General features: G+C 45.9%; 1 non-coding gene and 1 pseudogene across 1 annotated transcript; one reads left to right on the top strand and one right to left on the bottom strand.

Moving 5' to 3' along the window:
- The first annotated feature begins 2,894 nt into the window (after nucleotides 1-2,894).
- TRNAA-UGC (transfer RNA alanine (anticodon UGC)) lies at nucleotides 2,895-2,966 on the top strand. Its single transcript has one exon. It is a non-coding gene; the product is annotated as a tRNA-Ala (tRNA).
- Nucleotides 2,967-10,584: 7,618 nt separating this feature from the next.
- On the bottom strand, nucleotides 10,585-13,281 carry LOC144101342 (uncharacterized; annotated as a pseudogene).
- Between the last annotated feature and the right edge of the window lie 533 nt (nucleotides 13,282-13,814).

The raw sequence follows: 13,814 nt of genomic DNA, 5'->3' as shown, positions 1-13,814 counted from the left end.
GATGGTCAAGTCAAGCCGAAGCCTCACGCCGCATCTCGCCCACTTGAGCTCGTCCCCGAATGGCCTTTTCGCGGCCACATCCCGCAGAAGGCAAATATCTTCTTGCGTGCTAAAACGTTTCCGCTGCTTCTTTGCTTGCAGGCGTGCTTGCGCCGCGTCCGTGCTCGATGAAGCCGACGCGCCAACGTTCGCACTGGAGGCCGCCATGTTAGTCCTCGATGACGCTCACTCGCTGGGCACTTTCCGCTGGGAAGGCCGGGCGAGCGGGTAGCGCCCCAAACCCGCTGGCCGCCTGAGCGTTCTGCGCATGCGCACTGGCGCCCTCTCTCGTTCGCTCCACTCCGCTGGCCGCTGGCCCGCTCTGCTAAATGTCTCTAATATTTATTAAAGTTCAGTCAGCAGATCACGTGATAAAATTTATTCGAGTGCTGCGAATTAGCCTTGAGCAGTCTTGACTGTTTACATATATTACAATTACAGCAATTAATTCACCACATAAAGCAAACTCAGTGACTTTTCAGAACCAATGTACTTCTACACGAAACTTTCCCGTACCCATGGTGCCTGGCACGTCACCACCTTAGCGTCATGTACGACACTGGCCCCTTAGACGCACCCATTGCGGGGGAACAAAGCCAACTGCTGTAGCATTCGAGACAGCACCTCGAACCACGGTAGCCCCTTTGTACTGCTTAGAGAGCTAGTCATGAGTGCCTAGAAAAAGCTGCCTAGTTTTCTTTGTTCACCAGTTAGGAATCCATGAAGCATTGAATGATGGAAATGATGCACGTATTTTTGCTGTTTACCGATGCAAGGCTCATCTTCCAAGTAATGAGTACTGGCCAGTGAGTCGTGCATTTTCTCCTTACTTTCTCGTTACATTATTTTCCCAAAGATCCGTCCTCAGCACATCGACTATGTTTTAAAGATGACATCTCAGTACTTGGGTCAAATCAGTTTAGTGTGTTTCCATCTGCTTGACAATCCGGAATATTATTCAGATATACTATGATGCCTCTAATCAGGGTGAGAGTGCCGAATCCACTTTTTATGGCGTATTTGAAGAAGCATGGGACATTAAAGCTCTCGCATGCAACGCCGCCATTGAGCGCAGAACTTAACGTTACAATTTCCGGTTGGCAATAGATGGCTTGCATGTGACGTCATGGGCGCCATCTTTGAGCGCACATCTTCGCTTCCTCAGTGTAGGCCAAAGCAGGGGGCGATAAGTGGATAAGAAAAGCGCCCAGGTTTTCGCCACGCTTCTGATCCCAAGCATGGCGGTCACTGCGACGGCGGTGCAAACTGTGTACACGTCTGTGCACTTCCAAAACCTTTGACATGGTAATTTTCATCGATTGGCAACAACTCCTGCCGAGTATAAAGACCTGAATTTTGAACAAAAGCATTCATGCGTTAGTATACGATATATCGGAAGAGCTTCAAATACAAGAAGCTTCATTACAGACTACACTTCATTCCAGTGAGTCCTGCAATTATGACATTCCAGGAAACCGAGGCACACAGTTGGCATGGCGTGCACTGAAACGCTGATAACACGCTGAAAACCACAGCCTAGAGCTGCCACGACACAAAGAGCAGCGAGCTACTGTAGCGAGCAGCCGAAGGTCTGGGTCGGATTGAGCTGTCTGGTCACAAACTGGTTATTTGGTTCGTGCAAACGCCGCGAGTCGTGTTTGACTGGACTCGACCCTTCCACTCCGCCCACAGGGTGCGTTGACAAGCAGACCCCTTCGAAAATACACATAATCATTCACGCTTAGGTTTTCGAAAACATTTTTTTTGCAGGTGAGGACCGAAGCGGGCGCCGGTTGACAACGCGTGTAGTCGCACCTCGCAGGGCGCGACAGAGAGTCGACCCACTCGTATCGAGCGCATGTAAACGGAGAGTTGTAAGTTTGGCCGGCCTTGCACAACTCTATGCCCTGAATGAGCCCCCCGCTATCGAGTTCATGTAAACGAAAGACCCCAGGGAGGCCGGAGAAGCGAAACCAAAACCGAAACTGGTCCCAGGTCAGTGATCGATCTAGGATAATGTGCTGTTCTTTGCCGAGTAAAATTCCGTGTGCAAATATATGCCACACTTTTTTTTTGCTTTCTAACTTTCATATGGATCTATTACGAAACTGAAAGATATATCTAAGTTTCTAAGCGTGTTAAGATGACGTAGTTGGGTAGTGTTTATGTCACCCGACGGCGTTGCATGGTCGTTTTACGACCGCAAAAAGGCAACGATTTCCAACGGGCTTTATTAAATTCAGACTCAATATTGCGCTGAAATATTTCGGAATCGGCATGTCTAATATTTATTGAATCAAATAAAATTACAACCGGGCGGCTTCATTTTTTTTTCACAACCCCTTTAATAGAGATGATTCTTTTGACAGCGTCAGCCCGAGTCGGGCTGTCAGTAGCGTATACTGACGGCACACGCGTACTTTTGTTTCTGTTCACGTTTTTGCTATCGTCAAAGCGTTCCCCGTTGATTTTCTACGGTAGTCTTTACTTTTCGTGTACACTTCAGCTGTAACTAATTAATAATCGTTTTGTTTCTTCTAGTGCGTGCATATCTATCATAAACTGCGTGCGTGCTTGTGTGTTTAACCCTCGAAGGGCTTTAACTTGACAGCGTCAGTCCACATTGGGCTAAAAGCTGCTACTTTATTGTCTAAGTTTCGTGGGCATTATAATCTCGTATGTGTGCTCGTGCGAGGCAGGTAGAGAGATAGAGAGAGATAGAGAGGCGGGCCGGGGCTCCTGTCCGACATTCCAGCTTCCGATCTGGTGTTGCACAGTAGACGAAATGCTTGCAAACGAACGGCCTACTGCGGTACCTGCGTAGTTGTACACTTAATCGCCGATGGAAGAAGAGCGGGGGTGTAGCTCAGTGGTAGAGCGTTCGCTTTGCATGTGAAAGGCCCCGGGTTCGATCCCCGGCACTTCCACGAGACCGCCGCTTTTTTTTTCTCGTCATACCATGAGCCACGAATAAACAGAATGGATACACACTCCGCTCAACCCGTTTAACTTTAGTGTCCGGGGTGGCTGCGGCCAAAGGAGGAAAAGTACCCTGAGTCTTGCATTTTCCTCGCTCGCCTTCCCCTAATATCCTCACACCCATCCTCGTTTTATTATTTTACTAGTCTTTCTCGCTCCCAATTTCCTGCTCTCGCCGACGCCATGGAGGAAGGATCCATGTTAAACCCACTCTAACCCTAAAACACGGCCGCCCGCTATCGTCATCACCCCACTTAGAGGAGCTTGACGCAAGTTTTCTTTTCTCATGGTATATATGTCTACATTACTCAGTAATAAATGTATGATAGAAGTCCTAAACGGGCGATTTAAAGTTTGACAAAAGCTTGCGTAAAGGGGGGGGGGGGGGGCGCCATCCCTTGCCCACCACTTACGGTGAAAACAAAGTTTTGACAAGAGGTGTAGTTAAATTTTTAAACTGGTGGTTGTGTAGTCCACTGCTTTCCAACAGGCCGATGACGAACAGGACGTGCAACGGTGGCACGATGGCCGGTTAAGAAACCACAAATTAAGGCACGCCACTCAACATATACACCAGCAACGAAACAGTTCATTGAATAACAATTACATAAGAAGATGCACAAAAATTGCTCGACTATTTACCTACACGTGGAGAGGGAACAACCACATATCAGTGGATAAGAAATATTGCCCTCATACCGCCGCACTACCCTACAAAACAATACACAAGCGAGACAATCACTGTATACCGTATATTTCCGTACTACCTCTAAGATCCAACAAAACTTACCGCAACTTTTGCAAATGCGGAAAACCTGCACAAAACATCTGTGACTAAATTATAGAGTTATTGAAGAAAGGAAAGACTACTCCTGACATGGAAATCTCCAAAGACCACAAAATACAAACACCTAGTGTTTGAAATATTCCAACACCAGGGTACGTACCAAGCCCTTGAAAAACTCGTAAAGAAGATGAACCAGATCACTGACCAAGCCGAACTCCCCCAATCTGGCCAGCCAGCACTCGGTAACGTAACCTTCGCTACTGAATGCAAAACTATGAGCCAGATACAATAGGGTATTCTGAAGTACAACGCATTCTTCTGTTCCTTTTCTTTTGTTAAAGCCTCTCTATTTTTATTTTACAATCCATCTTGTTTCATCTTTTTTTAAACTCATATTGCCTATTAGGTACTTGTCCCCTGATCTATTTTATTTATTTACTTCACCAACCATTTTGTCACACACATATGCCGATTTATAGACAAACTAAAAATTGCCTGTTACACTGAAGACTAATAAAAATTTTAAAATATAGGCTTTAGAGACATCGCGATGGTTTCAGCAGCACAATATTACTTGTGTTGGAAGTACATCTTAACACAGGTGAATAATGTCAGCTGTAGGCGGCTACAACTAATTCCTGGTAATGTAACTTTTAGCTATCATGGTTAGGAATTCAGTTGAAATAGAGATCGCTAGCCAGTTGTTAATAAAAGACATTATTTTTCAAATTTTCGAAAACGCGATTACCCTTAATGCTGTGACCGAAGAAAAAGGTACAGAAAAACGAAATTCTTTTTCTACGCGAGAAGCGCGCTCTGCCAGCTTTGCGCCTACACCCTCTCTTTCCACATTCCAGTAAATGGTGGGCCAAAGCCAACATACTCCTGTAAACCATGCTCCAAGGTGATTGCATCCACAATTGATGGGAGTGCCGATGCGGCGGCTGTCTCGGGCTGTCTGCTCCTCGAGGAGCTTTTTCCCAACATTCCTCCTGCCGGCAGCTGCGCATTGTGCTGCGGGTGCCATGGCGCCGAACCTCAGGAGCTGATCCTTCCGTGCAATCTTTGTTGCTCCGCGCTCGTCTCTCTTTCGCGGCTTTCTGAAACCAGCCCTGCTGAAAGGTCAGCGTAGTAAAAATGAACGCTTCGTCTAGCGCAACAAACCGCCCACACGGCACCGTGCGCCATACGCCGTATGTGAACAGCTGACTGCGATTTGAAAACAACAATAGCCTGTGCTAACTTTTTGTGTGTTTTTTCTTCAAACAGCACTGCTTTAAAAACGTGGCTCACGTGTTGCTCAACGCGCGAAAAGTGTTTTGGTGCAACAGTGCAGACGACTGGCTATCCGGCCTGGCCATACCTATGGCATTCTATGGCTTCGAAAGGCTCGTCGATGAAAAAAAAAAGCGCCGGAAACGTTTCCGAATACCTTACATATTCATATATAAGTTAAAACTATGGCGTTGTTAGCAACAAGAACTTTAATAACACTTCTGTTGGGCCTAGCAGTGCATGATAATACCACAGATGATCAATGTGCGCAAAGCATTAGACAATCCACGTACAGCGCTCCTTATGTTTCTCTCGTGTGCGTGGATTGTCTAATGTTTTGAGCACATCGATCATCTGTAGCACCAAGAAGTTTGTACGCTTGAATAAGAACATTTATTTCACGCTTTCCTCTTCTGGCTTTTGGAGAAAATACCAAGCGGCTTGCGTGGTCGTGATGTGCTTCCTGAGGCCAGTTTCAGCCGAGTCTCCTCTCGTTATGTTTCCTTTCTACCCGAAAGCTTCACTATGCTAGGTAAAGCCGCTCTTCGCATGTCGCTAAATTTGACCTTCCCTGAGCCAGAGGTGGTGCTTTCGCGGTGTTGAGGTGTCCATCGAGATGTCGACATCTGATAGCTACTGCGGTCTTTCCTTTCCTCAAAGCACTTGATTTCGCATTCCTCCACGTAAGCAAACCCAAGTGCCCTCGATTGCGGTTCGCCTCCATCGAAACGCGGCGGCCGCCGCGGTCGGGTTCGAACCCGCGTACTCCGGCTCAGTAGACAAGTGGCATAACCACTGCGCCACCGCGGGGGGTAACTATCCAGTGTGCGGAACGCACTCAACGTTAAAAACACGAAGCCGCACCTACTTGCCCGATACACCACAGCTTTTGCTGTCTAGCCAGGTTCAGGATTAGCTAAACGGCACCGAATTTTTTAAACCGAAATCTTCACTACGCTAAGTAAAGCAGTCACGGAGTAGGCGAGAGAATGACCTTGAACGACCTTCAGCCAAACCACGTTTATCCCTTCCTTACGGCGCGGCTCGGATGTCCACCGATATATGCGAGACACTTACTGTGCTATTCCCTTTCCGCCAAACCAATTTTCAAAACCAATCAAATTTTCTTCGAAAGCAATGTAAAGGCGCATAACTGGCTCCCTGGGGCAGTGAACGCATGAGTCGCGCTTTCAGGTACGTCGAGCGCAACGATATACCATACAATAAATGAAATAACTAGCGCAACAATAAACAACTCAAACATAGAGGCATCTGAAGAAGCGGCCATTGCCTTGGCAATATCGCACGGCAACGCAACAGGACAAAACCTCACTATACTGACGGACTCCAAAGAAGAATCCAGAAACCACACAAGAGCCAGAATCGACAGCATCGCCAATCATACACTCTAAGAAAAAAACCGGCTCAAGGGGGGAGTAACGTCAACTTTAGTCCTCAAAACGGCCCGTTAGTCTGCGAAAGGACCAACTGCGGCGAGCTGCGTGCCGTGTGCAAATTTGGAGGACCATTTGTTTAGTCCTGGCCCGAAAAGGACTAACGGGAGGACAAACTGCTCGCTTACTCCCCCGACCGATGCGCGCATGCATGCATGCAGCATGCATGCATCCATGGATGCACTGGACCGCGAAGCGAAGCAGTCGCGCGCTATGGGAATTTCAGGCGCATGAAGAAATGTGGCGAAAACGCCATTCTTCATGTAGGTGGGCCGGTGGTCCATGCCCCACGTGCCGCGCTTGTTCCGAGGGCGAAGCGTCCATGAGCGGCATGGGTCCAGCGACAGCTCGGTGATCGCTGTTTGGTGTTGTCAAGTTCATGCAAGCAACGGATAGCCGTTACGCCGAAATGCGCGTGTACACACACACACACACAGACACACACACACACACACACACGCGCGCGCGCGCGCGCAGAGACAGACAGACACACACACGCACGCACACACGCGCGCGCGCACACACACACACACACACACACACACACACACACACACACACACACACACACACACACACACACACACACACACACACATACTTTATCCTCGGGCCTCAGGTTACGGTGCAGTGGCCTGTGAACTTTTGCGTCAGTGTGGGATACACGGATAAAGGCATTTTTTTTATTGTAGCACATGGCAAATGGGAAGCGCATTTGAATGAGTGAGACACTTTAATCCGCTATAGCGTGTCAGTACAAATCGTAATTAGAAGCGCTATAGTAAAAATTCCATTTCTAAATCGCCATGGTGACTCAGTCACTATATATACTATACACTTTTATGTACACGGTGCTCGATCGGCTGCTGGCCTAAGGTAAGATACTGGTTCGGGCTCGGCCGCGGCGAAATGCTATAGAAGCCCGTGTACTGCATGTGCAATGTCAGTGCACAGTAACGAATTGTAGGTAGTCGAAATTATCCGGAGTCCTTCACTACGGCGTCCCTTGATCATAGCTTGAGTTGCTTTACCTTTTGTACGCATGATTGCACGATAATTCTTCATCAGTAGGCCTTGCACATTCACCTGCCATAACAGAAACACAAACACTAGAAAATAAATTGTGTATAACACAGACAAAATGCTCTTATTGATAAAAACGTAAATTGTAGCTGCATATGTCCCCAGTACCAGCTGTAATAGGCCAGGAAAGAGACGTAGGATGATATATGAAAAGGAATTCTGCTTAATTAATGGCAAACATGTTAAAAAGCTACCTAATTTAAAAAAAATGTATCCTATAATATTGAATTACACAGGAGAAAAACTCATCTGCATATGCCATTAGAATGCCTTTCACGCAGTGTAGTTGCACTAAACTTCCATGATGGTTTTCACTGGCAACAGACAAGTATGCAAGCCATTTCTTTATTTTTTGTGTGAGACAAATCATTCCCTACTGGCTGGAAAATGGTGCAATGGCTTAAAGTAACAGCACAACTGTGAGGAATTGCATAAGTGCCTTTCTGATTTCCATTCTGCCAAGTGTAAAACCTGGTTTCCTCTGCTGTGATGCAATTTTCTTCAGTGACGTGTCAGAATTGTAGCCAGATTTTCACGAGTGACCATTGTGTTTTCTGATCACTACTATTACGTTGTAAAATGAACACCTTGACAATAAGAACAGTCTTAAAATATGTATTTTGAGACCACAGCTGTCCACTTCAGTGAAACAAACTGCCTCAAGTACACACAATAGGAGATACTAGACTGTGGTGTCCGAGGCGCTCTCAGAACAGCAATTTTCAAGGAGCCTAAATGAGTGCTGAGCAAACAGTGAGTTGCACTCTTTTTAGTGCAACAGTTTAATGGATATATGTGTACCTTATTCGTATCTATTGCACAATTACTTATTTCAGGTGATATTCAAATGAATTATTTTATCCTTCTCACCCTCTGCTGCAAGGCAGCTAGAACAGCAGCTTGGGCTTGGGGTTTTCCATCCTGATGTCAATTACAGCACAGTACATAGACGGGGACACAAGACGAGATAATGACACAGTGAGTGCCGAGTTTCAACGTTTATTTGAAAGAAGCACGACTTCGCATACATTTGCATAAAGGCACCATGTGACACAGGCACTTCTGCACACCCATGAAAATTATTGCACGTTAGCAGCTAAAGTTCTGTTTTTGTTAGCAAAAGAGACGGCGTGCTAACACATTGGTTACACAGACTGGCAATCTCAGTTGCCTCAATTTCACGAACCAGACTGAAAGAACACAAAACTAATGCCGATCAGGCATGCTGAAATTCAGGAATTCACATCAGGGATTGCCCATCCGAAACTTGTGCCACAAAATTTAGACGATGCAAAGCGCTTGAAAAGCACAGTGATACGTGAAATTACCAAGGCAGCCGAGATTTCCAGACTGTGTGACCAACGTGTTAGCAGACAGTCCTTTTTGCAAACAAAAAAACAGTTTAGTTAGTTTATGGGGATTTAACGTCCTAAAACGACTCAGGCTATGAGACGCCGTAGTGAAGGGCGCCGGAAATTTCGACCACCTGGGGTTCTTTAATGTGCACTGACATCGTGCAGTACACGGGCCTCTAGAATTTCGCCTCCATCGAAATTCGACCGCCGAACAAAAAAAGAACTGGAGCTGTTATATGACCAATAATTTTCACAAGTGTGCAGAACTATCTGTGCCACGTGGTGTGCACTGATAAGTTTCTGATATTATGGTGCCTTTATGTAAGCATATATGAAGCCGTGTGTCTTTCAAATAAATGTTGTTGAAGATGGCGCTTGGTATGTCGTCTTCTCGTGCCCCGTCTACATTGTGTGCTGTTGACATCAGGATGTAAGACAAAAAATGGCGTTGTAGCTAAAAACTTGGTGATCCCTAAGCACATTCTTCTGAGATGGTATTGCGATAGCGTTTCTTTTGGCTAGGTTGTTGTTACTGAGTTGTTGATGCCGAGAGTTGCTGCAAAGTGGTCTTGCCAAGTTGCGGCTATAAAGAATGATGCAAAGTGAGATACTGAATCGTGATATGCATACTGTATTTCAAACATAGCCACCTGTGGGACTTGTGAGCCCCAAGTTGCTCTCCCTGAGCACCCTCTCGGTACCAATAACTAATTTCACTGCGCCCTGTCACAGTGGGCCGTTGCTTCACTAGCTGCTGGGTAGGTTCCTAGATTGCCGGGAGTCCTCACAACACTCCTGGCACAACAGTGTTGATGTTAATCAATGACCTGGCAGGTAGCTGTCGCCAACACAACCACCCATGAGTCTTGTGCAATCCAGGTTGTGAGCAGTTCCCTCGACTTGCTCAGCACATTCACAGACATAGCCTCCTTTATACTCTCTGTGCCCGTCAGCTCAGCGCGATAACAATAGCGCGGCACCGTCGCGGATGTTGCGCGACGCCGCCGTTCTCACTGCTGGGGGCGCCACTGACGGAGGGTCAAGGCGCAGACAGCGTGGGGTGTACCGCGACGTTGCTATTTGCCACAAGCGGAACGTTTGCTACTAAACCTGTGTTACACCTTTCTATTCTACTTGAAAGCGGACTTATCTACGCGTAACGGCCATTTAACGCATTTTGTTGCCGAGACGTGCAAATTTCAACATTGCATGCAGTGTGCGCACTGCACATAACATTACAAGATTCATCAACAGTGTTCTGCTTTTTCTGCAGATGCAGCTCGAATAAATTAAGATTAATAACTGCACATACCATTACAAGATTCATCAACAGTGTTCTGCTTTTTCTGCAGATGCAGCTCGAATAAATGAAGATTAATAACTGCACATACCATTAAAAGATTCATCAACTGTGTTCTGCTTTTTCTGCAGATGCAGCTCGAATAAATGAAGATTAATAATATACTCATATAAAACAGAATTCAGGAGCACAGGTACCAGCGTTTATTTACAGGTAAAAAAAAAGCAGCTGAGAAAGCTAGAAATAATAAATGATTCAATTGCACTCATCTAAATCAAAACTGAGGAGCAGGCATAGCAGTATTTATTGGCAGGTTTCAGGTCAAAAACAGCTGCTCTACAGCTTCATGCATTTCCGCGAAAGAGGCTTCTGGCTGAATGGCTTGTACAAGTCATGTTTGTCCGTTACTGCACTTGCATAGTTGGTTAGTAGTGGCCTGATGAACCTGGTGGTCATGAGTTCAGCCAAAGTTTCACGGTGCCCTCTGTCATTTACAGGACACTTCAGAAGGTGTGATCTGCAGACAGCTGACACTGCTGCCTCTGTCAGGGTCTTCAGTGGCTTTTGAAGTTGTGGTTTCTCCTTCAAAGCTGCTTCCACAAACAGTTGCAGTGTTTCCAAAATGTATAATAGCTGATCTGAGGGGTAAAGTAGTCCCCCTCTGTCCTACAGCCGAGTAAGCTGCTGAAGTGGCTGATTAGTAGGCGGCTTTGTAGTGAGCGCACAACACTTCTCACAATCTATATGCTCACTTACAACGCGAGCTATATACCCCCCTATATAGACTGTTGCAGACAACTGCAAAGTGGGGAGAGCTGCAGGGACACTCTGCACATTTAAACGTTTTAATACTTGCACAGCTGCCGCTGGCAGCTCGTCAGTGCTCTCAGATGCCTTTGGCATTGCAGCCGTAAGCGCTTTGCTGTGCTCTTCATCTTCACGACGTAGCACATTGCTGTATTCCGAGGCCGCTGCGATACCAATATTCAAGATTTTTTTGTAATCCTGACAGTACTGAGCGCACATCCAGTTGGTCATTGCAGCCCAGTGACCGCCTCAAAGTTCCAAATAAAGATTCAATAGGGTCACTGCTGAATTTCCTAGTGAGAACAAAGAAGAACTGCTCCTCAACTAATAAGTAGCGAATGCAGGCAGCAGTCGAGTATGTGGTCAGCAGGAGAGCTTCATATGTTTCAGCTGTCAGAAAGCCGCGTGCATAAGTGGCACTTTTTTTTAATTTATCTATATACAGTGGAAATGTCACTTCGAGCCATTCAAGCCTCTCGTCGTTTGCATCATCGAAGTGCCTGACATCAGGGCATCTTTTCTCAATATGTTGCTGCTTGTTGCTCGTGTCATGTAGCAGGAACCAACGATAGACATTTTTCATGAACACTACTGTTGGTCCCGCATAACCAAACGATGGATGGCAACTGTGTCCTGCTTGTTCTTTTAAAAACTCGAGGGCAGAGGTAACGTCTGGTGAAAGCACCTCCACAGCACGCCTCACGTTCATTTTCTCAATGTTGTTGGGAAACACATGCTTCCTAGTTAAATTTCTCACTGGCTTTACTATCCATTCCTTCTGCATTTCATATAACTTCTTCAAGTGAGATGATGATATCTCTCCCTTCTCTCCGAGGTCCCGAGCAAGAAACTGCGAGCTAATGTTCTTCAGTATGTGGCAATAGTCGAAGCTTAAAAAAGCAGCCGTTCTGGATCACATGGATGCTCTATCCTGTAGGTCAGGAATTCACCGCTGAGTTCTTTCATCGCATTGACGTTTACTTTATGATTGTCGCTGACAAGACGCACCACCTTGAAGCCGGCCTCCTCAACCTTGTTCAGAACAAAGAGCATCAGTTTTGACAGTTGCTTGCCGTTGAGGCCTTTTGTAAAAAAATATGACACAGGTATCCTGTATGAGGTGGACAGCCCATTAATAATAAAACAAAGCAAAGAATTTGCCAGTACAGATTTGCTGTCAGGGTCATTGGCTACACCCATGTCTACATGGCCAACAAAGCAATCTTGTTGCTTATTATATTGCAACTTTGCTTTAATCCTCATTTCGTCCACAATCAGGGAACAAACTCTGGACTGTGCAGAGTTAAGGTTCTCCAGCTCAGATTTTAGTCGAGCTTCTACAAGGCCACTAAAACCTGTCTCTCCAGAGGTATTCCCAATGAAGTTTTGAAGCGTGTTCCTGCTTGGCAGCTTCAGAAGTCTTTCCTTCCTGATGTGCTCATACGCCTTGGTAGAAAGGTGCCTAAGCACAATGCAATGGCGTACTACATCTTCCGACCACGTTGGCATTTTTCGCTTGTAGTTCACAATTTGGTTTAATAGGAATATTGCAGCAATGTCCTTCTGACTTGCCTGTTCCTTAATATACGTAATATCACCAAATCCAGAGTCCTCATTAAGTCTTTTGAGCTCTCTTTTGTAATGGTCTACTGTGGTGCGGAGCCTCTCTATTTGCTTCTTCAGATCTCTTTCCTTCCTCTTCCATTTTATTCTTTCCACGGCCAGAAGGCTGGCAGGTCTGAGGTCAGCTTGTGTTGTTTTGTCAGCAAGAATTGGTGCTTCATGTTGATTTGCGCTAATGGACCTTGAATGCTCTTGTGCCACATCAAAAAGGTTGTCACTTGACATTGGGGAGCACTCAGCTATATGACTAACTAATGTTTTGTCAGGAAGAATCGGTGCTTCATGTTGGCTTGCACCAATACAGCTTTGCTCTTGTTCCACGTCAAAACAGTTTTCACTTGGCATTGAGGAGCACCCAGATATTGACACTTCAGGAATTGTATTTTCGTTATTCCTCTTTCGTTTTTTCGTGGGCTCATCTTGGCTGTGCTGGCTCTCCAAAGCTGATCTTTTCCTGATGGTTTCACTATTTCTTTCTTTCAAAGTACGGGGTTGCATGTACGGCGGGTAGTCGGCAAACACAGAGGGCACAATGCCCTTTTTCAAACGGCGCCGTTTGCCCTCTAAGAAGTCCGAGTCTGTGAAGTGTTTACTACACACCTTCGAGTAGTTCGAGGTACAGTTCGGGACCCAGTCATCTCTTCTTATCTTTTTCATCCACTGCTCGCGTAGCGAAGCTTCGGCAGGAATCTCGTGGAAGGAGATGCCAGGTTCCTTCTTTTTCCCGTCTGATCGGCACAGTGGCACACAGCAGTATGCCATCGGGATCTGTAAATTGAATATTCCTATTCTTAGTAAAATGTTCCAAGTTTCTGCACTTCGTGCACAAACTAACTTGCTAATCACACTTGACAAACAAATGAAGCTGAAATACGTATTATAATATTCGATTTCGCGGACATGGTAACGTATGCTTACAACTGTAACTTATGTAACGTTGAACACACAGTTACTTAAATAAATAGCTGATAATGCGATGCGCTGCAAAGAAAACTTGCATAGAAACACGTGCATCATGCTGCGCACACGTGCTTGAGCATCACAGTAATGCAAATTCACGCGCAAAGTTATCGAAACTGCAATACTGACGCATATGGCTCTTCCGAATGATA

This window comes from Amblyomma americanum, chromosome 1 (genome assembly GCF_052857255.1).
Source record: "Amblyomma americanum isolate KBUSLIRL-KWMA chromosome 1, ASM5285725v1, whole genome shotgun sequence".
Classification (NCBI taxonomy): Eukaryota; Metazoa; Arthropoda; class Arachnida; order Ixodida; family Ixodidae; genus Amblyomma; species Amblyomma americanum.
Note: the sequence above shows the minus strand (reverse complement) of the source record. Positions and strands in the feature narration are given on the sequence as shown.